This window comes from Eumetopias jubatus, unplaced genomic scaffold, assembly GCF_037043125.1.
Source record: "Eumetopias jubatus isolate StellerSeaLion01/CBP00866 unplaced genomic scaffold, mEumJub1_p1.0 scaffold_2, whole genome shotgun sequence".
NCBI classification, from domain to species: Eukaryota; Metazoa; Chordata; class Mammalia; order Carnivora; family Otariidae; genus Eumetopias; species Eumetopias jubatus.
The window spans coordinates 102,533,731-102,558,111 of NW_028274808.1; the positions used below are offsets into that span (position 1 = coordinate 102,533,731).

Below are 24,381 nucleotides of genomic sequence, written 5' to 3' on the forward strand. Positions count from 1 at the left end.
GTTATTGTTTAATAGGTAATGAGTTTTTGTTTTGTATGAGGAAAATGCTCTGGAGATTGTCAAGGGGACACAACAATGTGAACATACTTAATGCCACTGAATTGTACACATAAAAATGGTTTAAAATGCAAATTTCATCTTATGTATCTTTTACCACACACATACATACAAAGTTAAACATGCAACTACCATATGACCCAATAACTACACTCTTGGATATTTATCTTAAAGAAATAAGAAGTTGTATTTAAACAAAATTCTGTATACACATGTTCATAGCCACTCTATTTGTGATAGTCAAAACCTGTAATGAGCCCAGATACCTCTAAATGGGTGATTGGCTAAACTGTGGCACATACTTACCATGGACTACCGCTAAGCAATAAAAAGGAATTGACCACTGAAACAGAACCACTTGGAAGCATCTTTAGGGAAGTATGTTGAGCAAAAGAAAGCCACTTCCAAAAGGTTACATGTTCTACGTTTCAATTCATACAGCTTTTTTTTTTTTAAAGATTTTGTTTACTAGAAAGAGAGCACAAGTGGAGGGGAGGAGCAGAGGGAGACAGAGAAGCAGACTCCCTACTGAGCAGGGAGCCCCACGCGGGGCTTGATCCCAGGACCCTGGAATGATGACCTGAGCTGAAGGCAGACACTTAACCAACTGAGCCACCCAGGCGCCCCCATTTATACAGTGTTTTTGAGAAAATTTTAGAAATTAGAAAAACAGATTCATGGTTTTTCAGAGGTTAGTGATAGGGAAAGAGGGGAGGTAGAAGGCATGTGGCCATGGTTATAAAAGGGAAACACAAGGGGTTTTCGAGGTAATGGAACTGTTCAGTATTTTTTTTTCATTTTTTCATTATTATGTTAATCACCATACATCACATCATTAGTTTTTGATGGAACTGTTCAGTATTTTGACTGGACACAGGTGCCTACACGTGTGAGAAAATTATGTAGAAGTAAATACACACACTTCATACACACAAATGAGTAAAAATCAAACTGGGAAATCTGAACAAAACCAATGCATTGTATCAATATCAATAACATGGTTGCAATATTATACTATTTTTTTTTTGCAAAAAAATATTTTGTTTTATTTTGCTCACTTGTTACCACTGGGGAGAAACCTTGCTAAAAGGTTCTGGGGATCTCTGTGTATTATTTCTTACATCTGTATGTGAATCTACAGATATATCAATAAAAGTTGAATAAAAAAGAAAGCAAGAGGGTGCCTGGGTGGCTCAGTTGGTTAAGCGACTGCCTTCGGCTCAGGTCATGATCCTGGAGTCCCGGGACCGAGTCCCACATCGGGCTCCCTGCTCAGCAGGGAGTCTGCTTCTCCCTCTGACCCTCTTCCCTCTCATGCTCTCTATCTCTCATTCTCTCTCTCTCAAATAAATAAATAAAATCTTAAAAAAAAAAAGAAAGCAAGAAATGGCATTACACACAAAAAACATCCAATGAATAAGAGTATATAAATGTTTAAAAATCTGTGAATAAAAAAATAATTTCAATAGCAAATATTATAACAAAAGGTTAATATCTATGGTATATAATGAACCTATACCCAGGAAACCTCTGATAGGCAAATGAAGAAAGGATGAGAATAAAAAATTCACTTTAGTAGTAGTGGTCTGACTGTATTGTGTGTGGACCCCTGGAAGTCCCCAAGGCACTCTATGTTGACATTGTTCAAAAGCCATGGTGGGTAAACTGTTGGTGTCTGAGCATGAAGCAAGACAATGGCACCAAAGTCGTATCATTGCATTTTCCACTGCTATGTACTCATAGTAAAGCAGAACAAAACAAAATGAAGAAAACAAAAAGGCCAATTTTACTGAAGAATGTCCTTGATGAAGCAGGAAAAGTTATGTTATGGATTTTATTAAATCTTAATCCTTTAGAACACGTATTATTAATTTTCTGTGTGACAAAATGGGAAGTATGAGCAAAGCATTTCTGTTGAGTACCAAAGTACAATAGCATCTTGAGAAAGCACTTTGTCATTGTTTAAATTGCAAGTTGAACTAGCTATTTTTTTTCATGAAACATTTTTACTTGAAAGAAATGACAGGCAAATTATCGCTATTCAGACTTAGAATATTTGGCAGAAATTTTTTTGAAATTGAAGGAAGTGAGCCTGTCACTTGCCAATGATAAAATCTGAGCTTTCAAGTGAAAATTAGAATCTTGGAAAATATGTAACGGTCATTGTGAACTTGATATCTTTCTAGTTCTTCAAGATTTTTCTGATGATATTGGTGGTAACATTAACAAGTTTGAGTTTTGACGTTTTATAATGAAATATGATAACATTTGGAAGACTTGCATTACTCAGTGAACTAATATTTTTTAAAAAGCTAAGGCAGGATATTTTAAAATCATGGATGGATAAAAAAATCTATTCAAAGGCTAGAAACACCGATGGATTTTAATGAAAAGAACACTAAAATTTCATTGACATGGTTTCAGATTACTTTTTTTAAGTAATCCTTAAGAAACAACCACTTGTTGAGTTCTGATGTATCATTGAAAAAGAACACCTAGGACTTCTAGTACTATGTTGAAGAATAGTGACGAGTGGGCATCCTTGTATTGTTCCTGATCTTAAGGCAAAGGCTCTCAGCTTTTCCCCATTGACGATGATATTCACTGTGGGTTTTTCACAGATGAATTTTATGCAATTGAGGAATGTTCCCTCTATCCCTATACTCTGAAGAGTTTTAATCAGGAAAGGATGCTGTATTTTGTCAAATGCTTTTTCTGCATCAATTGAGAGGACCATATGGTTCTTCTCTCTCCTCTTATTAATGTGTTCTATCACATTGATTAGTTTGCTAATGTTGCATCCCAGGGATAAATCCCACTTGGTCGTGGTGGATGATCCTTTTATTTTACTTTTATTTTTTAAAGATTTTATTTATTTTTCAACAGAGAGAGAGGAAACACAAGCAGGGGGAGTGGGAGAGGGAGAAGCAGGCTTCCCGCAGAGCAGGATGGAGCAGGGCTCCATCCCAGGACCCTGGGATCATGACCTGAGCTGAAAGCAGACACTTAACGACTGAGCCACCCAGGTACCCAGGATGATCCTTTTAGTGTACTGTTGGATCCTATTAGCTAGGATTTTGTTGAGAATTTTGGAATCCATATTCATCAGGGATATCGGTCTGAAATTCTCCTTTTTGATGGGGTCTTTGCCTGGTTTGGGGATCAAGGTAATGCTGGCCTCATAGAATGAGTCTGGGAGCTTTCCTTCTGTTTCTATTTTTTGAAACAGCTTCAGGAGAGTAGGTATTATTTCTTCTTTGAATGTTTGGTAGAATTCTGCAAGAAATCCATCAGGCCCTGGACTCTTGTTTTTGGGAGGTTTTTGATCACTGCTTCAATCTTGCTACTGGTTATTGGCCTATTCAGGTTATCAATTTCTTCCTGTGTCAGTCTTGGTAGCTTATAGGTTCCTAGAAAGGCATCCATTTCTTCCAGGTTGCTTAATTTATTGACATATAGTTGTTGATATTTCTAATAATTGTTTCTATTTCCTTGGTGTTAGTCGTGATCTCTCCCCTTTCATTCATAATTTTATTAATGGGTCCTTTCTCTTTTCTTTTGGATAAGTCTGGCCAGTGGTTTATTGATCTTATTAATTCTTTCAAAGAACCAACTTCTAGTTTTGTTGATCTGATCTACTGTGTTTCTGGTTTCTAATTCATTGATCTCTGCTCTAATCTTAATTATTTCTCTTCTAATGCATGGCTTAGGCATTGTTTGTTGTTTTTTCTCCAGTTCTTTAAGGTGTAAAGCTAGTTGTTGAATTTGGGAATTTTCTATTTTTCTGAGTGAAGCTTAGATGGCTATGTATTTCCCCCTTAGGACCACCTTTGCAGTATCCCATAGGTTTTGGACCGGTGTGTTTTTGTTCTCATTGGTTTCCATAAATTGTCTAAGTTCTTCTTTGATTTCCTGGTTGACCCAAACATTCTTGAGCAGAGTGGTCTTTAGCTTCCAAGTGTTTGAATTTCTGCCAAATTTTTTCTTGTGATTGAGTTCCAGTTTTAAAGCATTACAGTCTAAGAATATGCAGGGAATAAAGCTGTGATCACCAAGACAGCATGGTACTGGCACAAAAACAGACATATGGGACCAATGGAACAGAATAGAGAGCCCAGATATGGACCCTCAACTCTATGGTCAAATAATCTTCGATAAAGCAGTAAAAACTAGGCAATGGAAAAAAGACAGTCTCTTCAATAAATGGTGCTGGGAAAATTGGGTAGCTATATACAGAAGAATGAAAGTTGACAATTCTCTAACTTCATACACAAAGATAAATTCAAAATGGTTGAAAGATCTCAATGTGAGACAAGAATCCATCAAAATCCTAGAGGAGAACATAGGCAGTAACCTCTTCAACATTGGCCATAGCAACTTCTTTCAAGATACATCTCCAAAGGCAAGTGAAACAAAAGCAAAAATGAACTTTTGGGACTTCATTGAGATAAAAAGCTTCTGCACAGCAAAGGAAATCGTCTACAAAACAAGAGGCAACTCACAGAATGGGAGAAGATATTTGCAAATGACACTACAAAGGGCTGATATCCAAGATCTATAAAGAACTTCTCAAACTCAACACCCAAAAAACAAATAATCAAGTCAAAAAATGGGCAGAAGACATTAACAGATGTTTCTCAAAAGAAGACATACAAATGGCTAACAGACACATGAAAAAATGTTCATCATCATTAGCCATCAGGGAAATTCAAATCAAAACACATTGAGATACCACCTTACACCAGTTAGAATGGCAAAAATTGACAAGGCAAGAAACAGCAAATGTTGGCGACGTTGTGGAGAAAGGGGAACTCTCATACATGGTTGGTTGGAATGAAAGTTGGTACAGCCACTTTGGAAAAGAGTTTGGAAGTTCCTCAAAAAATTAAAAATTGAGCTACCCTATGACCCAGCAATTGCATTCCTGGGTATTTACCCCAAAGACACAGATGTAGTGAAAAGAAGGGCCATATGCACCCCAGTATTCTAGCAACAATGTTCACAATAACAAACTGTTGAAAGAGCCGAGATGCCCTTCAACAGACGAATGGATAAAGAAGATGTGGTCCAGATATAAAATGGAATATTACTCAGCCATCAGAAAGGATGAATACCCAACTTTTACATCAACATGGATGGGACTGGAGGAGACTATGCTAAGTGAAATAAGTCAAGCAGAGAAAGTCAATTATCATATGGTTTCACTTATTTGTGGAACATAAGGAATAGCGTGGAGGACATTAGGAGTAGGAAGGGAAAAATGAGGGGGGGGGATCGGAGGGGGAGATGAACCATGAGAGACTATGGACTCTGAGAAACAAACTGAGGGTTTTAGAAGGTAAGGGGGTGAGGGGATGGGTTAGCCCGGTGATGAGTATTACTGTGTTCTTACAATAAAGGAAGCTAGGGAAAAGAAAATACATTTAGAGTACTGTACTCTAAGTACTCTTTTTATCTCAAAAGTACAGTACGCAGATTTAAAAAATCTGCGTATAAGTAGACCCACACAGTTCAAGGCTGTAATGTTCAAGGGTCAACTGTAGTTGGTAAAGAAGGGTTACATATCAGTGAGAGACTGGATTTTCTGTATATAATTCAGCCAAAGCAACATATTGTAACTGACTGCATACCAAAGCAAGTATGAGAATTCAGTTGTCTTCTAATCAGTCTGACATTAAAAATATTTGTAAAAATGTAAAATAATGCCACTCTTCTCAAAAATCTTTTGTTTTGGAAATTACTATTTTTCTTTAAAATGTTATATGTGATAACATGTAATAGATTTATTTTTTCAGTGAAGTAATAAGTACATGTTTTAAAACTTCTCAGTTTTAATTTCTAATATGGTAAAATGTCAAAGGATTTGACCCACATGAGCAAAAACTCTAAGGTCCTTAATATTTTTAAGAGGTCAAAATGTCCTGAAACTAACAAGTTGAACATTGTTGTACTATAGGAAATATAACTGTTTAGAATAACAATGGAAAAGTATTTGATTTCACTTGCAATAAAAGAAATGCAAGCTCAGACAATAATAATTTTTCCTTTAGAAAGAGCAAAAGTTTAAGTGCTAATGCTCAAGGTGGATAAATTATTCAAGGTGAAATAGATGTATTCAGAGATTACTGGGCAGAATGTTCAACACTTTTTTGGAGGGTGGGGATAAATTAAGAGCATCAGAAGCCTTCAAACTGTTTGATCTGGTATTTCACTTTTAAAGATTAAGGAAGGAAATTTATTGTAAGGGGAAAAGAGTACTGTGCACAAAGATGCTCATTGACATTGACTTGTACATTAATAAGAATAGTGAAAATTTTAAAGCCATCTAAATATTGGAAAAAAAGACAGTGGCTTAGGAAACAAGATTATTGCCACTAAGTAAAGTTTTATGCAGCTCTTGGAATCATATTTCAAACAATTTGAGCCAACATAGAAATACCTCTGTTACAACTTAAATTTTTAACATGAGGTGTGTAAGTTTGAATACAATAGGATTAAAAATACACATGTAACTATGAGTTTAAAAAAAGACCAAATAGACATACCCTGTAATATTTGTTGTTTTTCTATTTCTATCTTCCTGTGTTTCCCCCATGTTTTATAATGGCTGTATTTTTGTTTATAGTTGACTTAAACTTTATGTAAAAATATACTGTGTTTCCCTGCAGCTCCCTGTGTCAGTCCTTCTTTCCTTTACCTCTTCTCTGGCACTCAACAATCTTCCTTTGGAGAGAATTCGATGTGGGCAAAGTCAACAAGAAGTGTCCTTTGATTTACATGTAGGGTGTCTATAAATTCCAGTTTGCCCCCAAAGTCCCAGTTTTATATATATTTAACACAATTATTAGTGGTATCCCCTTTCACTTTTTGAAAAAGTTTTCTAGTTTTAATGATAAATTATGGTCTTTAATAGGTATCTTGTAGATCCAAATCTAATCTCTTATCATTTTCTTGCTCTGAATCCTCTAAAGTATCTTACCCTAGGTTTTTTTTCAACCCCACATAGCTTCCTAACATTGAAGGCCATATTTCGTTATGGTTCTCTTGGATGTTGTTCTTTTAAACTCAAAGAGTCTCAGGTGATTTTCTTTAGTTTTTCAATCTCTGCACACCTCTAGTGGACAGAGAGTCTCTGGGCTGTTTTTTGGGACAGTTGGCAGAATCTTCGAACTAAAGATGACTCTCCATGAAGTCAGAGAACATCTTGAGTTGAGGTTAATTGGAATCCAGTCCAGGAAGAGCCCATTTGTTTGTGTGTGTATTTCTTGAACTATCTATTCAGTAACTTAATCTCCTAATTTCTTACTAAGCTAGCAGCTAAGGTCATTTTTATAAACTTGTTCATGTTTGTTGGAAGAAGAATGGGGAGATAGTCCTAAGTGTTAGATACAAAAGGTTAAGTTTCCATCGCTATTAGTCAGGGTTCTCCAAAGAAATAGAACCAATAGGAGATTATATATATATATAATATAATAATTATATATATATATATACATACACATATACATACACACACACATATATACATATATACAAATATATACTTTTACACTAGTTTCTCTTCACAGGAGGCACATATGGTAAAAAAAAAAAGTCTTTATATTCATTGTTTTTATGCAAAGGACAATATCCATAAGGCACAGAGCTATTGCATATCTGCCTCAGGACAGATTTGTAATATCTTAAAATCCTCTATGAAGAGTACCTCTTTTTATAGAAATCATACTGTTTTATTTCTAATTTTTTTTTTAATTTTAGGAAAAAAACCCTTCCCTTCAATGTTTGAAGGAGCAAAGAAGCAAAATGGGTTAGGACACTTCCCTTCCCATGTCAACTCTTTGAAATGGTGTCTGGTATGGAACCAGAAAAGACCCCGAATAGCCAGAGGAATGTTGAAAAAGAAAAGCAAAGCTCGCAGCGTCACAATTCCAGACTTCAAGCTCTATTACAAAGCTGTCATCATCAAGACAGTATGGTACTGGCACAAAAACAGATACATAGATCAGTGGAACAGAATCGAGAGCCCAGAAATGGACCCTCAACTCTATGGTCAACTCATTTTTGACAAAGCAGGAAAGAATGTCCAATGGAAAAAAGACAGTCTCTTCAACAAATGGTGTTGGGAAAATTGAACAGCCACATGCAGAAGAACGAAACTAGACCATTTCCTTACACCACACACAAAACTAGACTCAAAATGGTTGAAAGACCTAAATGTGAGACAGGAGTCCATCAAAATCCTAAAGGAGAACACAGGCAGCAACCTCTTCGACCTCAGCCACAGCAACTTCTTCCTAGAAACATCTCCAAAGGCAAGGGAAGCAAGGGCAAAAATGAACTATTGGGACCTTATCAAGATAAAAAGCTTTTTCACAGCAAAAGAAACAGTCAACAAAACCAAAAGACAACTGACAGAATGGAAGAAGATATTTGCAAATGACATATCAGATAAAGGGCTAGTATCCAAAATTGATAAAGAACTTCTTAAACTCAACACCCAAAGAACAAATGATCCAATCAAGAAATGGGCAGAAGACATGAACAGACATTTTTCGAAAGAAGACATCCAAATGACCAACAGACACATGAAAAAGTGCTCAACATCGCTCAGGATCAGGGAAATCCAAATCAAAACCTCAATGAGATACCACCTCACACCAGTCAGAATGGCTAAAATTAACAAGTCAGGAAATGACAGATGTTGGTGGGGATGCAGAGAAAGGGGAACCCTCCTACACTGTTGGTGGGAATGCAAGCTGGTGCAGCCACTCTGGGAAACAGTATGGAGGTTCTTCAAAAAGTTGAAAATAGAGCTACCATACGATCCAGCAATTGCACTACTGGGTATTTACCCCAAAGATACAAATGTAGTGATCCGAAGGGGTACGTGCACCCCGATGTTTATAGCAGCAATGTCCACAATAGCCAAACTGTGGAAAGAGCCAAGATGTCCATCAACAGATGAATGGATAAAGAATAAGTGGTATATATATACAATGGAATATTATGCAACCATCAAGGAATGAGATCTTGCCATTTGCAACGACGTGGATGGAACTGGAGAGTGTTATGCTGAGTGAAATAAGTCAATCAGAGAAAGACATGTATCATATGACCTCACTGATATGAGGAATTCTTAATCTCAGGAAACAAACTGAGGGTTGCTGGAGTGGTGGGGGGTGGGAGGGATGGGGTGGCTGGGTGACAGACACTGGGGAGGGTATGTGCTATGGTCAGCGCTGTGAATTGTGCAAGACTGTTGAATCACAGATCTGTACCTCTGAAACAAATAATGCAATATATGTTAAAAAAAAAAAAAGAAGAAGAAGATAGCAGGAGGGGAATAATGAAGGGGGGGAAATCAGAGGGGGAGATGAACCATGAGAGACAATGGACTCTGAAAAACAAACTGAGGGTTCTAGATGGTAGCGGGGTGGGGGGATGGGTTAGCCTGGTGATGGGTATTAAAGAGGGCACGTTCTGCATGGAGCACTGGGTGTTATACACAAACAATGAATCATGGAACACTACATCAAAAACTAATGCTGTAATGTATGGTGATTAACATAACATAAAAAAAATAATGATAATGAAATGGTATCTGGTGAGTGCTATAGGGAAAAAAAAGGCCACCTTTCTGAACTGCTCCAATCCTCGAGGGGAATCATTATCTCTGGGGGTCAGATCTACTGGGACAATTTTACTTATAGGAAGAGGAACAGAGCAAGTACTGGAATTACCTAAATATTATTTAGAATGATCTTTTACAGGAAATAAAAGAACTGTAAAATCCTTTAGGTTTGTCTTTGTTTCTTGGTGTCTGAAATGAATTTAATTATGCTTTGGTCTAAAATATGCTTTGGGAGGCATGCAAAATTTTGGTAGATGTGCTAAATATTGTTGAATGATGATGGAATAAATGTTGCTTCATATCCCTGGCAAAATAATCTTCAAGTAAGGTCATAAGTAGTTATCTTATTGATGCCATTTTATATATATATAATAAGGAGCAAACTGAGACATATTTCCTTCTGACCTAAAAATATTAATAATGGAAATTTTATCTTGTAGTGAAACATATCAGTCTACATAGAGACATAAAAGTTAAGACAAAGAAGCAATTATTAGCAAATTCATTAGATTCATATTTGCATATTGCATATTCAAAAAATTATTTTGAAGTGACACTGTGAAACTTCCAAGGTTACCCTTTTCAGAAAAGGGTTATAGCTTCCGCCTCTGTCTGGCTCTGGCTCTGGCTCTCTGTCCCTCTCTGTCTGGATGCTTGCCCTTGGAACACATCTGTCATTCTGTGAGGAAGCCAAGCTGCCACAGACAGAGGCTACATGTAGCTGTCCCCAGCCACCCCACAACTGCCAGATGTGTGGGTAAGTGAGTCTTCAAATTACTTGAGCCTCCAGCCTTGAAGTCACCCTCGCTTCAAAATGCAGTAGAGAGTAGATCAGATACAAGTTGTGCCCACTGTGCCTTGTCCAAATACAAGTGAGCAAATACATGTTGCTATTGTTTTAAGCCAATGTGTTTTGGGGTTGTTCGGTACCCAGAAAAATAAAGATACCCAACTCTAAATTCAAGCTAACAGAGTTTTTTTTAATTGTTATAATAGAAGGCATATATTTTTTGTTATTTTTTCCTTTTTGCATGTTCTTCCTGTCACACACACACTCTCTTCCTTTTACACACACACACACACACACACACACACAGAGGTTTTAATATCCTAATTAGTTACAGTCTGAATCTAAACAAATCCTGAGATCAGCCACAAAGAATTACCTGAACATGATCTGTTCCGGTAACAGGTGGTCCAACAATATGAATGTGCTTCCCAGCTCAAGCTATATATTGATGACTTATAGCAAAAGAGCACATCTGGAGATGACACAGCTGATTGTGAATGGTGGTGGACTTAACAGAAGAGAGAGAGAGACGATGTTTCCAGCAACCATTAGCATCCTGTTATGACTCACTATGTCCTCAAGCATGAGAAAGGCACAATGTCTGTTCCCTTATCTTTAGAACATTGGAGGCATTTTGTCCCCACTTGCAACACTGAAAGAATGGGTGATGAAGCAAGAAGAGTTGAAGGTAGTGCTGACTCTTCTGAATACATTCAGAAACTCTCTGGCAACAATAATGTAACTATTCAATTATCCCTATTTTTCTCTGATGGTCCTCAATTTAAATACAAGTATTCATCCTTCTGTGTCAGGCAGTGTGCTAGGTACTTGGGCTACCATCCTAAACGGGACTCAATCCCTGGCCACAAGAATCTTGCATTTAGAGGAGAAAGATACATATGTAGACAATTTCAGTACCGAGTGATAAAGGCTACAATGGAGTTGAATACAGAAGCCTATGAGCTCCCGGAGGATGGGCACTAACCCAATTTGAAGAGGGCTGCTTTCCAGAAGGACTTTCTGGAGAAAGCGGGATCTGAATCCAGCTCTGAAGGAAGAATAGGAGGGAAAGGAGAGAAGGATGGGCATGTGTGCCTCACGTTGGGTGCAGGGCAGGATAGGGACAGGCTGGAGGCGAGCTTTCTCGTGCAAAGGGCGTATGGTGTCTATACGATCAAAAGCAAGACATTGCAGCACTGTCAGGGAATGGAAAGCCCTTTTTATTCCTTGTTTGGTTGGTCGTCTCTGTTTTTTAACAATACAATGAGGGGTGCTAAGAGATGAGACTGGATATGAGAGCTGCTGTTTGATCATGGAGTACACAGGGGTTTCAATTTAGAGGCCAGTGTAGGAAGTTAAGTCAGGAAATAATATAATCATATTTGTGCTTTAAAAAACAACAGCAATAATACTGGTTGCACCAGGATACCAGGTTAGAAAGGGCTGGATTCAAATGGAGAGAGTTATTGGAATTACTGGTTACATGCTGAGGAGAAGGAGAGCTGACTCTGGTGATTCCCTTGGTGCAGCTCCTCCTCAGGTCCCGGAGTAAGGGTGATGGCAGCTTATGTGTTCAATGCCCCCCCACTTCACCTTTGCCTTTGTCCCATGACATCATGCCACCCTTTGGCTGCTTGTGGAACCCAGAACTTTTCTGAACACCTCAGCCCTGAATAGCAACTCAACTATTCATTTCCCCCTTCCGCCTTTTATTTAAGTCTGCATTCTGCTATTATGGTATTATTTTGATAAGGAATGAAAAATAATTACCACAGTGGTACTAACAAGTAATTATGAAATAAAGTTCAGATAATAATACTGTGGTAATATCTGAACATCAAACTCCTCTATACATACACTGTCTCTTCAGTTTAAAGGTAAGACTGTAAATAATATAAAACAGAATAGACATTTTGATGGTAAATAAGGGGCAAGAAGGGGATAGTTTGTGTAATGTTTGATGTTTAAGAGTTAATGTGTATTACTTCTAAACCCTAATTTTAAAATATCATACATAGGATCATTTTCCTCTGTGACTCTATCTACTTAGTATTTTGCCAAATAAATCTGAGGATATCAAAAGTGATTATACCATACCTTCGAAGCAAATTTATAATGCTGTTATTTAAATAACTCATTAAATTTCAGAGATGGCCTCCATTTTCACCTCTGCCTATATCCTCACATTTGTGGCTTAATTTTGTAGTGCCCTACCATTTTGACTTTGGGCTTAACCATGTAACTTGATTTGGCCAGTGGGAGCAAATTGGAAGCAAATAAAGACTTGAAAAGCACTTGCACAATTGGGCTTCTTCCGTCTTGCACCTCTGCCTTTGCCATGAGAACATACTTAGATTAGTCTGCTGGAGGATGAAAGACCTGTGGAGGAAGCCTAGTCACTGTGATTGTCACAGCTGAAGCCAGTCTAGATCAGTATGCAGCCAGCTGGCCCTCAAACAACTGAGGAAACCAAGCCGCAATCAAGAGAGACATCCAGGCAACCCCCATCTTCTTCCAGTCTCATAAACAATTATGCTTATTGTGGAACACCACTGAGATTTTGCAGCTGGTACACAGCATTATCAATGTAATAAATAACTGACACAGAAAAAATAGAAAATTTCCTCTAGAGTGATTGGTCAAAATTTATTGTTTCTTTTGAAATTATTGCTTATTTAGAAAAGTCTTTTTCAACCTCATCACTCATTATTGATAATGTCATTATTTGTTAGATTGACAATTGATCTCGGTAATACATTTTAAAATCATTGTCAAGTTTGGGGAAAGTTCTATCAAATTGCCTTAATATTTGTAACAGATACAATTGCTGTTTGTATTAATACTGCTACTATTGGTTTGTGTCTTACAAACACAGGAATTCTGGAAAGATCTATTTTGCATGATTTTTATCAAAATCAGGCAAAAAGCATATGGCACAATGGCATTTGTATTTACTGCCTTACTTAATATATTCCTGACAGAGGATAACTTCTATTTTGAATAGTGCTCTATGGGATCTGAATCCTCTAATTAAAATCTTACACATCTGATTGGAAGAGTTTTATGCAAACTATCTCCTAGCTTTGTATATTTCAGATCTTGATTTTCCTCCTATTTCCATGCACTTCTGATATCAGTCTCTGTGGAACATATTCATATTTTGCCAGGACCTCTGGCCCTGCTCTGCATTTTCTAACACCTGGTGAGTTGCCACATGGGGCAGTAGGAATATTCCTGGCAGCCATTTCTAGGTGGGGATAGCAAATGAAATTTAATCATATGTGACATAATGATTATGAAACACATACATAAATCTTTCTATACTCAAATTAAATGTATCACCAACTAAACATCCCTGTAGCTGGATCTCAAAAATGTCTATGGCCACTCCAAATACCATACAATGAGGGGGAATTACAACAGAGGAAGACAGACAGCAAAAATATCTTACATTTGCAAAAGTTTTGAGAAGATATGACTAAGTAAACACATTTCTAAAGCTCCTCCTCCCAGAGCTTTGAAGGGAACCCCTTCAAGTGGAGAACCCTAAAGCTTAAGCTTTATTAGCTTTGTGTTCAATCAGCCTCTGTAGGTTGATGCTACTAAGATATCCCTCCTTTATAGTTCAGAGAGATTTAAGGAGATGAAGGAATTTGTTCCAGGACACAAAGGTAGCAAGAGACAAACTAAGACTCAGACGCAAACTGTCTAAATTCAGGGTGCAAAGATTGTAACCACCCTCATACCCTGACTCCTGCTGCAGGAAAATGTTTAATGTGACCCGAACTACAGTTCATGATAATGAAGAAAGAGCAAGAGGTATTTGGAAGAAAGCTTTGACTAAGTTGTTACTAACTGGCTAAATTGGTGTGGAAGACCTGAGGTTCAGCTAGGACGGTCTGCAGGTAGGGATTAAACACCCACTATGGGGAGAGGAGAGATGCAGAGACTAGAAGGCCAGCTGGGCCTGGAAATCAGGTAGGAAGATAATTGACCCTGGGGCAGGGGTCCTGTTAAGTAACTGAGAAGGCAGGACAGGGTGGTGAACTGGAGGAAACAGGGACTGAAGGTTGATTTGAGTGGATAAAGAGACTTCAGACCTTAGTGACGCAGTAGTAAGCCCTAAGTGCTTCATAGTGGTGAGTTAAATCTGTTATAAATTGAAATCAAAGTCTACAGAGCTAAGAAGGAACTGGTTTTGAGGTTGCAAAGAATAGAGAGTTGGGGAGAAGATGAAAGAAAAATTCAAGCAAAATAATGAAGGTCTATCAAGAAAATAGGAAAGATATTGATTGCCTCCTGTTTAAAAGTTTCTGTCATTTGAAAGTTATTATTAAATCCCTCACACTTCTCCATTAACCCAAAGTGGACCATCAGGCCTTCATCAAAGGGTCTTACTAATGTTATAGTTACTTTTGACTTTTGAATACTTGGCTTTCTTATTTTCAATTACAGTATCTCCAAATGAGTCTATCACACAACCTTCTAATAATGTTCTGGCTAAGGTCAGAATCAGAGAGAACTTCATTTCTACTGGTTAACCACAGCAGTGTGTTTGTTTACATCTATAATACTGTGGTGGTGTATGGCTCCTCTTACATCAATGCCAATTTTACAATACGCAAGAATGTAGGAGTAAGTTGGTTAGGATCTTCAAAATCAACACCACCATGTCTTCCCTTCCAGAGTTCATGGTTTTATGTTCATAATTCTTGACATGAGGTCTAAACCACATAAACTTGTTCCAAGCAGACAAGGGCCAAAGGCACTCTGGCTCTACAGTGACAAACGGACTGTGGACTTTAATCTTTTGAAATACTTTGCAATGAAGAGCTGTAAATAGATCCCAGTCTTTTCTCCACTCAACTTTCTATTTAGACCACAGTACTGCGTCTTTGTCTTCTCCTTGGTAAAAGAGACTCCAGGCTAAAAGGGAACTGAATACCAGAGGCAGTATAAATTACCCCCTCAGTCCCTTGGCTCACTTATTGATCCAACGAGTTCCATCTTTTGAAGTCATAGAGAGTGGAGGCCAAAACTTTCACTTCTGAAATGTCAAGAAATAATTAAAATCGTAACACAAATGACACCAAAGGAAACTCATGGCGTTCTTGGTATCCTGAGAGAGAATTTCAGTACATATCTCAGCCTTAAGTGTACAGTTTTGCTGAAAACACAGAGCGGTGAAATTGGAAATTTGGAAAGCCCAAATCAAATAGCCTTTGAGGGAAAATGGCTTTTTAATAATTTTAATGCAATTTGATTGGTTCCATTATACACAGAGGCCTAATTAATGCTGCTTTGAACCACTGAAAAGAAAAGGTGACCTTGAAGAGACTATTTTCACTGTCTAATAAGAATAGAATAAACCGAATGTGATTGTTATTGAACTGCTTTGAAGAGAAAAAAAGAACTTTTACTGTTTTTATACAAAACTTGCTATTGCAAAATACCTATTAAAATCAGTTTACAGTTTGTTCATAAACACCAATTTCTTTTATCAGTACAATAAACCTATTTGATAAGTAGGGTATTATTATCATATTATAGCTACAGTTTACATATGAGGAAACAGGATTTGTGATATCAAGTTCACTTACAGAAACACACACAGCTAGTAAGAAGTGAAGTCCGCACTTGAACTCAGGTTTCTGTCTTTTAAACCAGTGATCTCCTCGCTGACATCACCATCACACTCACTCTACAGTCAGCCTTAGCCTTGCCCTCTTCCTGACATGAGGAGGAAGCTACTGATAGGATCTTTCAGAGCTCCTTCTAGGTGTGCAGGCCCCAGGCAAATAATTTTTGTGGATCCCCTGTTTATATTAATGTTTCAATAAAAAATGCATTATCAGATTTATGGCTACATGGGAGGTATAGTGTTTTATTGATGAAGATTTAGAATAATGGATAGAGATGAGGGACTTATGTATTTGTTTATTGTGTAATCAGTTCAATAAAGATTCTTTGAATGGATAAAGAAGAGGTGGTATATGTGTGTGTGTGTGTGTGTGTGTGTGTGTGTGTGTGTATACATATATATAGGAATATTACTCAGCCATCAAAAAAGAATGAAATCTTGCCTTTTGCAACAACGTGATAGAACTAGAGGGTATTATGCTAAGCAAAATAAGTCAGTCAGAGAAAGACAAATACCATATGCTTTCACTCATATGTGGAATTTAAGAAAAAAAAAACAGATGAACATAGGGGAAGGGAAAAAAAACTAAGAGGAAAACAGAGAGAGAGGCAAACCATAAGAGACACTTACCTATAGGAAAGAAACTGAGAGTTGCTTGAGGGGAGATGGGTGGGGGATAGGATAACTGGGCGATGGGTATTAAGGAGGGCACTTGATGGAATGAGCACTTGGGTGTTGTATGCAACTGATGAATCACTAAATTCTACCCTGAAACTAATAATACACTATATGTTAACTAAATTGAATTTAGATTTAAAAAAAAGATTCTTTGTGGTATCCAAGCACCATCTCTTCCTGTTCAGATCCAGGAATCATCTTGTCATGTTCTTTATTGACACATGCAGCTTCTGGGTAATTTCATATCTCTCACCACAAGCAAATGGTAACAATGCTGTTATAACTCACAATGCTATGGGTCTTTAGAATCTGCTTATATGGAAAAATTACAGCTCTTCTTGTCTCTTCAATTATTTTATAACATTTATTAAAAGCTGGTTACATCATTACTTTTGACACTGTGTGAGCTATCATGCTGCCCACAAAATGCTGGTTTCCAATGACTGCACAGAAAGTTTGTCTGTGTTTTATTGAAGGAGCCCACAAATGACAGTTTTCCTCCATCTGTGTAGGAAAATGAGAACAATAATTCATTTTATGGTGACATTAAATTTACCATCTAGAATTTTATGCCTTAAGAATAGAACGCATCTTCCAAGTATATCTTCTCTTGAACTCATTAATCCATAATCACTGTATTCTTAGAATGTGCTCTCTTTCAATGTCATCTGCACTGTTGCCCTCCACATACTCTTGCCAGTGAGAAGGATAGGCAAGAGGCTGGTGAATGAAATGAGAAGGGTGGTCCCATTGTGCAAGGACTGTCTACCCTTATCTGGCATGGTCTGAGACAGACCTGAGAGTACAACATCACAATATCAATCAGAAATAAGAGAGAACATGGAATGAAGAGCCTAACTGGTATCATGGTGCTTTGGTCTTGAACACTTTCAGCAAGATATGTGTGGCCTGGTCTGGGACACTGACCAATATATGGCCAGGAGCCTGCGAAGGGGGTGGGCCTGGGCACCAGAGAGGTTACACAGGCTAAAAGATATCTTCTGCCATGCCTACCACCTTTGAGTTTTATAGAGGGGAGGTGACACCCTGGTTGAAAGATGGACAGGTGAGAGCCATGCCACAGGCTATACCTGCAGTTTGAGGCCAAGGGTCAGCAGTAGAACAGAGTCTTGAACTTATCATGTGTCTGACCTGAGTGAGAGTCACATCAAGTCACTGTATTACCATGATGCTGATGGCCAATTTCATATGATCCCATAAAAGAATATACTAGGCAATAGAACAAAATATTTGTCTGTCCACCCTCCTGGAACTAGAGCCTGGTCAGGGAGACTAGGGACAATATCACAGCAGAAGTCCCAGAGCTCCTGAGGACATGATACATTCTTGTGTGTGGGATAGAGCATCAGAGAGTGCTCTGGTGGGGAGAAACAGAAACCAGGGTCATCCAAGTCCCAATATACATTCAGAACACCCTGCCCAAGTGGCTCTGCTGGCTTCAGCTGGTCTCAGGCCCCAGAAGAGTCTTAGACATGGAGGAAGAAGGAAGACATTCCAAAGCTCAGTGCACTGAGTGCAAAACAACTGTAGTGCAAAACCTGAACAGGGGCCTTTCTTGCCCAGGTATCTGAGTGTACTGCTCCCTCCATTCACTGTTTATTGGTTAGCAAGACAATCAAAAGATCCAAAATATATGATAAAAATTCTCACTTGTTGTATGAACTATCAGCCATTTACCCTATAAAGAATCCATTTCCACTAGTTTTTACCTGCCCCTCTGCCCCAGAGGCTGACTAGAAAGGAATACGTTGTTCAGGGTTTTGGTACCCTCTAACTTCCAGCTAGGTTTGATGAAAGGAGAGCCCCTGCCAGAGATGAGCAGAAAGTAGACAAACGTAGTTAAGGAATTACTCTCCCAGATCCCTCCTTGTGAGGCCATTTTGGCTGTGTCCATCCACCAAAGGCCACTGCTCCTCTCAGGCAGCAATTTTCACACTAACCTCTCTCACGTTCTGGTCGCCATCTCTCAATGGACCGATTTGGCTGCTTCTAGCCTCAGGATATTGCACTATCCCTGGGGTGGTTTCAAACCTCCTTATAATTAACCATGTTAGAATTAGCCTTTATTGATACACATACAAATGCAATGCTTTGTTAAAAGATACACAGATTAGAGAGAAAGTTGACAACTGGAGAGGGCTCTTAGTCAGGGGCCTGCTGCCAATGTGAACTGCCTGCCAGCCTCATGAATAAGCTAACCTCATACAATTGGTTATTGGGGCCCACACTTTAAGTTTCAGATGAATGGGGTCCTCCAGATGTGCACAAGGAGCATGCTACTCTGCCTGTTTGTGAAGGGAAGAGGGTCCATTTCCTCGTCCTCTGCAGACAGTGTTGTGGTTTGGCATAGGGTTGCAGTCAGTCATCAGGGTTGGTTCCTCCATCTCTAAAATAAAGGAGTCAGACTAGAGGATCTCTGAACCAGTCCAGCACTAGAGTCTGGAATTTGGAGAATGTTACAGAGGCGGTACTGCCTCTCCCCAGGTCTACCCCTAATATTTGCAGGTCTCAGAGCAAGAGTACAAGTGAGAGGTTAATTACTATAACTCTAAATATTTAGAGGCTACAAATAATAGTTACAGCCAAATAAAGTGAATTCTATATTTCTACCCTAACAAATATGTCTTCATCACACCAAAATGAAAAATATGCATAAAGGTATAGTTTTTTTTGGCAAAATATCAAAGATATTTGAATTTATTCATGATTGCTCGTATATGAGTGTTACTTTCACAATATTAGATTGAGTAATAAAATATATATATTAATTATAAATAATTTTATATTAATTCTAAAATTTTTGCCTTTGTTTCAGTAAAGCTACTAATAATGTTATGGTTATCAAAATTTCTCCATAATTTGTGTTCTGTTGATCTAAATGATTAAAAGATAAGTATGATTATATTCAACGTATACAACATTTAAATATATTTTATGCAATTATAAATTACAGTAAATGTAAAAAATTTAAACATTAAAATTATTTTTCATAAATGTTAAATATTCATAACCATGAAAATTAAAATGCAAAGTAAAATTAATCACTATCAAATACTCATATCAAAATTATTTAAATCAGGATTAACTTTTTATTTGGTTTATAAATATAATAAAATTTCTGTATATTAAAAAATTTCTAGGGGTCCCTGGGTGGCTCAGTCAGTTAAGCATCTGCCTTCAGCTCAGGTCATGATCCCAGGGTCCTGGAATCAAGCCCCGCATCGGGCTCCCTGCTCCGCGGGAAGCCTGCTTCTCCCTCTCCCACTCCTCCTGCTTGTGTTCCCTCTCTCGCTCAAACAAATAAATAAATAAAACAAACAAATAAATAAAATCTTAAAAAAAAATTTCTAGAGTTCAATGTTCAGCTCCTGGGCAATATAAAATATTAGTATTGAATTAGTATTGCAAAATGTTACTCACCAGTTACATGTCACTAATTTTTTTATTATTATGTTATGCTAATCACCATACATTACATGTCACTATTGAGAACATCAGGCTAATTTATAAATATCTGCAGAAGCACAAATTAAAACACAAAAAGTAGAATGAAAATGGACACTTCGCAAGAGGGTCAAGAAACAATTGCCAAGAAACTATACTTCATTACACACAGTGTCTGACACATGGTTGGGACATAATAAATTGTAACTATTATTATTAATAGTAGTAGTTACTAGTAGTATTTGTAGTAGTAATGGTGTTTATTTTTTATTTTGTGGTTCTCTGGTTATTCCTTTGCTCTGTGTCACAGAATTATTTGGTGGCTGATTTAAATAAAGAAAGCCTATTCAATTCCTCCCATAGTTCCACCAAATTAAGTTCTTAAAAATCCAATTACCAGATTAGAGGGTTAATTACTACGATCATAGGAGGTGTGTTGATTTCACCTAGAAAGAATAGATTTTTACTGTTGGAATCCATCCAGTTCTATTTAGCAAAAAGTTATCTTCGATCCAGTATGCTTTAAACCAACCTTCCCTCAAAACCCCAAAACTGAAGCTTGGCTTCTAATTTCAAAGACAAAAATGTAACTGAAACCAAAAATTTATGCAAAGCCCTATACTTACTTCATTTTTTTTTCAATCCAAACAAGGCTAGGACTATCAAGCCTTAAGAAATAACCTTTGCATTCAGTTGTCCTATATTAATTTTTACTTCATTACCGTTTGCCCTTTTAACTTTGTCCACTAGTTTATCAAACAGAAATTGGCAGTGATCACAGTTTCTCTGTCTTTGTTTTTCAAAAATGGATCTTTTCTAAAAATGCAGATTAACTAATAGACCAAAAGGGATAGAGATGATCAGATCTTTTTTTTTTTTTTTTTTAAGACAGCTGTTCATACCAACAGTTGCAAGAAGGTTTCTGTCACCCTGGTGCCTCTTTTAAGTTGGGTTCTTTCTCTTCCAGGAAAGAGCAAAAGTCCTATTAAAGTATTAATGGTATCTAGAAATATTGTCTTTTAATGCTATGTCAAGGACCACCTCCAACAAAATAACTTATCTTGAAACTGCCAGAAGTATCACCTACCCTCTGCACATAGGAGTGCCTTTTAGAATTAAAATGACAAAATTTGTAGGTGCAGGAGTGACTATAAGATTGTTAGGATGTCATCCTGCCTTTCCCAGCTATTTACCAATCCCTCTGTTCTCCCCAACACAGAAAGAGGGAGACAGAGGCCCCAAATCCTTCTCTGTTCTCACAAGAGGAATAGTTTTGTGTAGCAGAATTCCCTAAAATTTTCCCAAGACATTCTGGCCTGATGACAAAGGAAGGCCCCCAATCAGATAAAGAGAACCTAAACTGATCCCTAGACGAGCACAGGTTATCTGAGCCTCTCTGCTTGAGGAAAATATTTCTAAACATCCAAACAAATGGAAAAGTCTCTGAAAAATACGGCAGTAACCAATGTCTGAAGAGGGGCAGATCTCCTAGTCCCGAACATGGTTTATGAATATTATTCAGCATTTTTATTGTCAGTGGCCAGACTCTGAGAGCTCTTGATGTAAAATAAAATGAGGTTAAATGATGTTGGAGCTAAACTGGCTTTCAGAGTTCTTTAATTTCAGAATTAAAAGTAAAACAGAGAGTAGTGACCTGGCCAATGTCCCAGCATTGGACTCTGGCATAGACAAATATTGGAAAGCCTCAGAGGAGGTATGATGTGGTGGGAAGACCATGTATCATGTGATTGGACAAACCTTGGCTCCAATTCCAGTTTGCCACATCCAAGATTGTATTGGAGAAGTCTCTTAACATAACTAAGCCCCTGTTAACCATTTCCACATTTTTCAGAGTGAAGCATAATACCTGTTTGTGGATTAAGTAAAATAGTGTGTAAAGAGCACACAGCAGATACTGTGAACATACATTTTCTTTTTCTCTGTCCAATCCAGCATTCTCTTAACTACATACATTTCTATAAGATCCCACTAAGGGTAGTGAATAAAGGGGAATGTGTAGTGTTTTATATATATCTATATATATATATATATATATCTAGATATATATATATATATATATAGATATATATATATTCTTTAAATCTCTGACCTAGAAAGTCCTTACTTTCAAAGTAATAGGCAGCAGTGACTCATTACCACAGCACTCAAAAATGAAGGAAGGATGGGGGTGGGGGGTTCCTATCAAAGCAAAACATAGAATACAGATGAATAAAAATACACATATACATGTTTTATACACACATATTAAAGTATCTGCCTATAAGTATAACCAGATAAGAGAGTCCAATCATAACTGATTCTACTCTCTTCTGACTCATAAGAGGCATTAAGTAACTTCCTGTACTCTCCTGAAATGAGTTCTCTTTCTGCCCACCCCAGCAACCTGCAGCCTGAGAACCTGGCTCTACTTCAGAAGTTGAGTCACTGCCTTTATTTTAAAGGCTGTTTCTGCCAACAGATTCTCCATCCAATTTCAGAAAAGAGTCACAAAGTGTGATAGCCATTTGTTACTTTAAGCAGTATCTTGGTTTCCTTTGTGCAGGTATACTGCCATTAGACATTTAATTTGGGGACATTATATAGTCAAAAAAAATTAGTACAATATTCAAACTAAAAGAAAAATGCCAACATTTAAATATCTCTCACAGTTGAATTCGACTGCAATTTCTAATGTGCAGAAGGAAGTGATGATTCATCTCAGTTCATAATGGGTCCCCAAAGTGCTAAATTTCTCTTGCTTTACTTAATCAGAGACTCCAAAGGGACCTGAGCAATGTGGTCTAACAGTGTGGAGACTCAATTTTTTTTTTTTATTTAGTCCTATCAATCAGACTATATGACCCTTTATTAATTTATTGGATTACAAATTGAAAGAAAAGATCATTTTTAAATTAAAAATAATTTATAAATTCATATTGGATTAAGTGATAGATGGACACATTAACAGTAAAACTTTGACTTATCGCATAAAGTAAAAAGGTAGTTGTGGTGAATGCATTCAGTTTCAGTATTTTATAGAACACCAAAAAAGAATTGCTATGTTAAAAATGGGACATGTAACATAGATTTATGGAAAGGAAGAGCATAAGAAATACCTTGTGATGTGTATGGTTGTACTGAAAACTCCTTGTCTATTCCTCCAGCTGTAAAGGCTGTGGTTTAGAGCATGTTTCAACCATGTTCACACAGCCCCAACCTGCCAGTTTTGCTTTGAGCCATGTCATGTGCCTCACGGTGCGGCATGGGAAGTCCATAGGAACGCGCTTGGTATTCACACATGTATTCTAGAAGGCTGGAGAGTTAACACCCATGGATCATGCTTGACCAGTGAAGAATGGGGCTAATAGAAATGCTTTTCCCTTGACACACAGTTCATAAGGCTCCTCAGAAGGTCCTACTGAGTAAAGCATCAGTTCACCATAACAATACCAACACATCTTTATATTAGCTTTCTCTCCTTCCCTGATTGATTTCCTGTATCAGTTACCTCTTTCCGTATAACAAATTGCCTCAAATCTTAGTGATTTAAAACAACAAATATTTATTCTCACAGTTTCCATGGTCAACAAATCAGAAGCAGCTTCAGTGGGGTGGTTCTAGCTTAGAATCTCTCATGAGCATCTAACTCAGATGTCGGGTAGAGCCATGTTCATCAGAAGGCTTGACTGGGGCTAGAGGACCCACCTCTGAAATTACTCCTGTGGTTGTGAGCAGGAGCACTCAGTTACTCACCATGTGGACTGCAGCTCACCTCATGGCAGCTGGCTTTCTGCAGAGCGAGTGATCCAAGAGAGAGGCCAAGGGAGAGCGCATGCAGGAAGCCACATATCTTCTCTGACCTACTTTTGGAAGAGCCATACTACCACTTCTGCTGTGTGTTCTGTGACATAGAATAACTGTGATGCAGTGTGGGAGGAGACTACACAAGAGTATGAATACCAGCATTAGGAACGATGGGCTATCATGGAGATTGGCTATCATACTTCTTCTACCCTTAATTTATGATCCCTGGAATCACTTCCAATAAGCTACATGTAAAAACCTTTATTTCAGGCTCTGCTTTCGGGCAGAAGCAGGCTAAGACAATGAATGGCTTTC

General features: G+C 37.7%; 1 long non-coding RNA gene across 1 annotated transcript in view; it reads right to left on the bottom strand.

Moving 5' to 3' along the window:
* Positions 1-24,100, bottom strand: part of LOC114208148 (uncharacterized) — a 45,565-nt gene extending 21,465 nt beyond the window's left edge. The window contains exon 1 of the long non-coding RNA XR_003608987.2: positions 24,016-24,100. This is a non-coding gene — a long non-coding RNA (uncharacterized LOC114208148). The remainder of the gene's footprint in view (positions 1-24,015) is intronic.
* Positions 24,101-24,381: the final 281 nt, after the last annotated feature.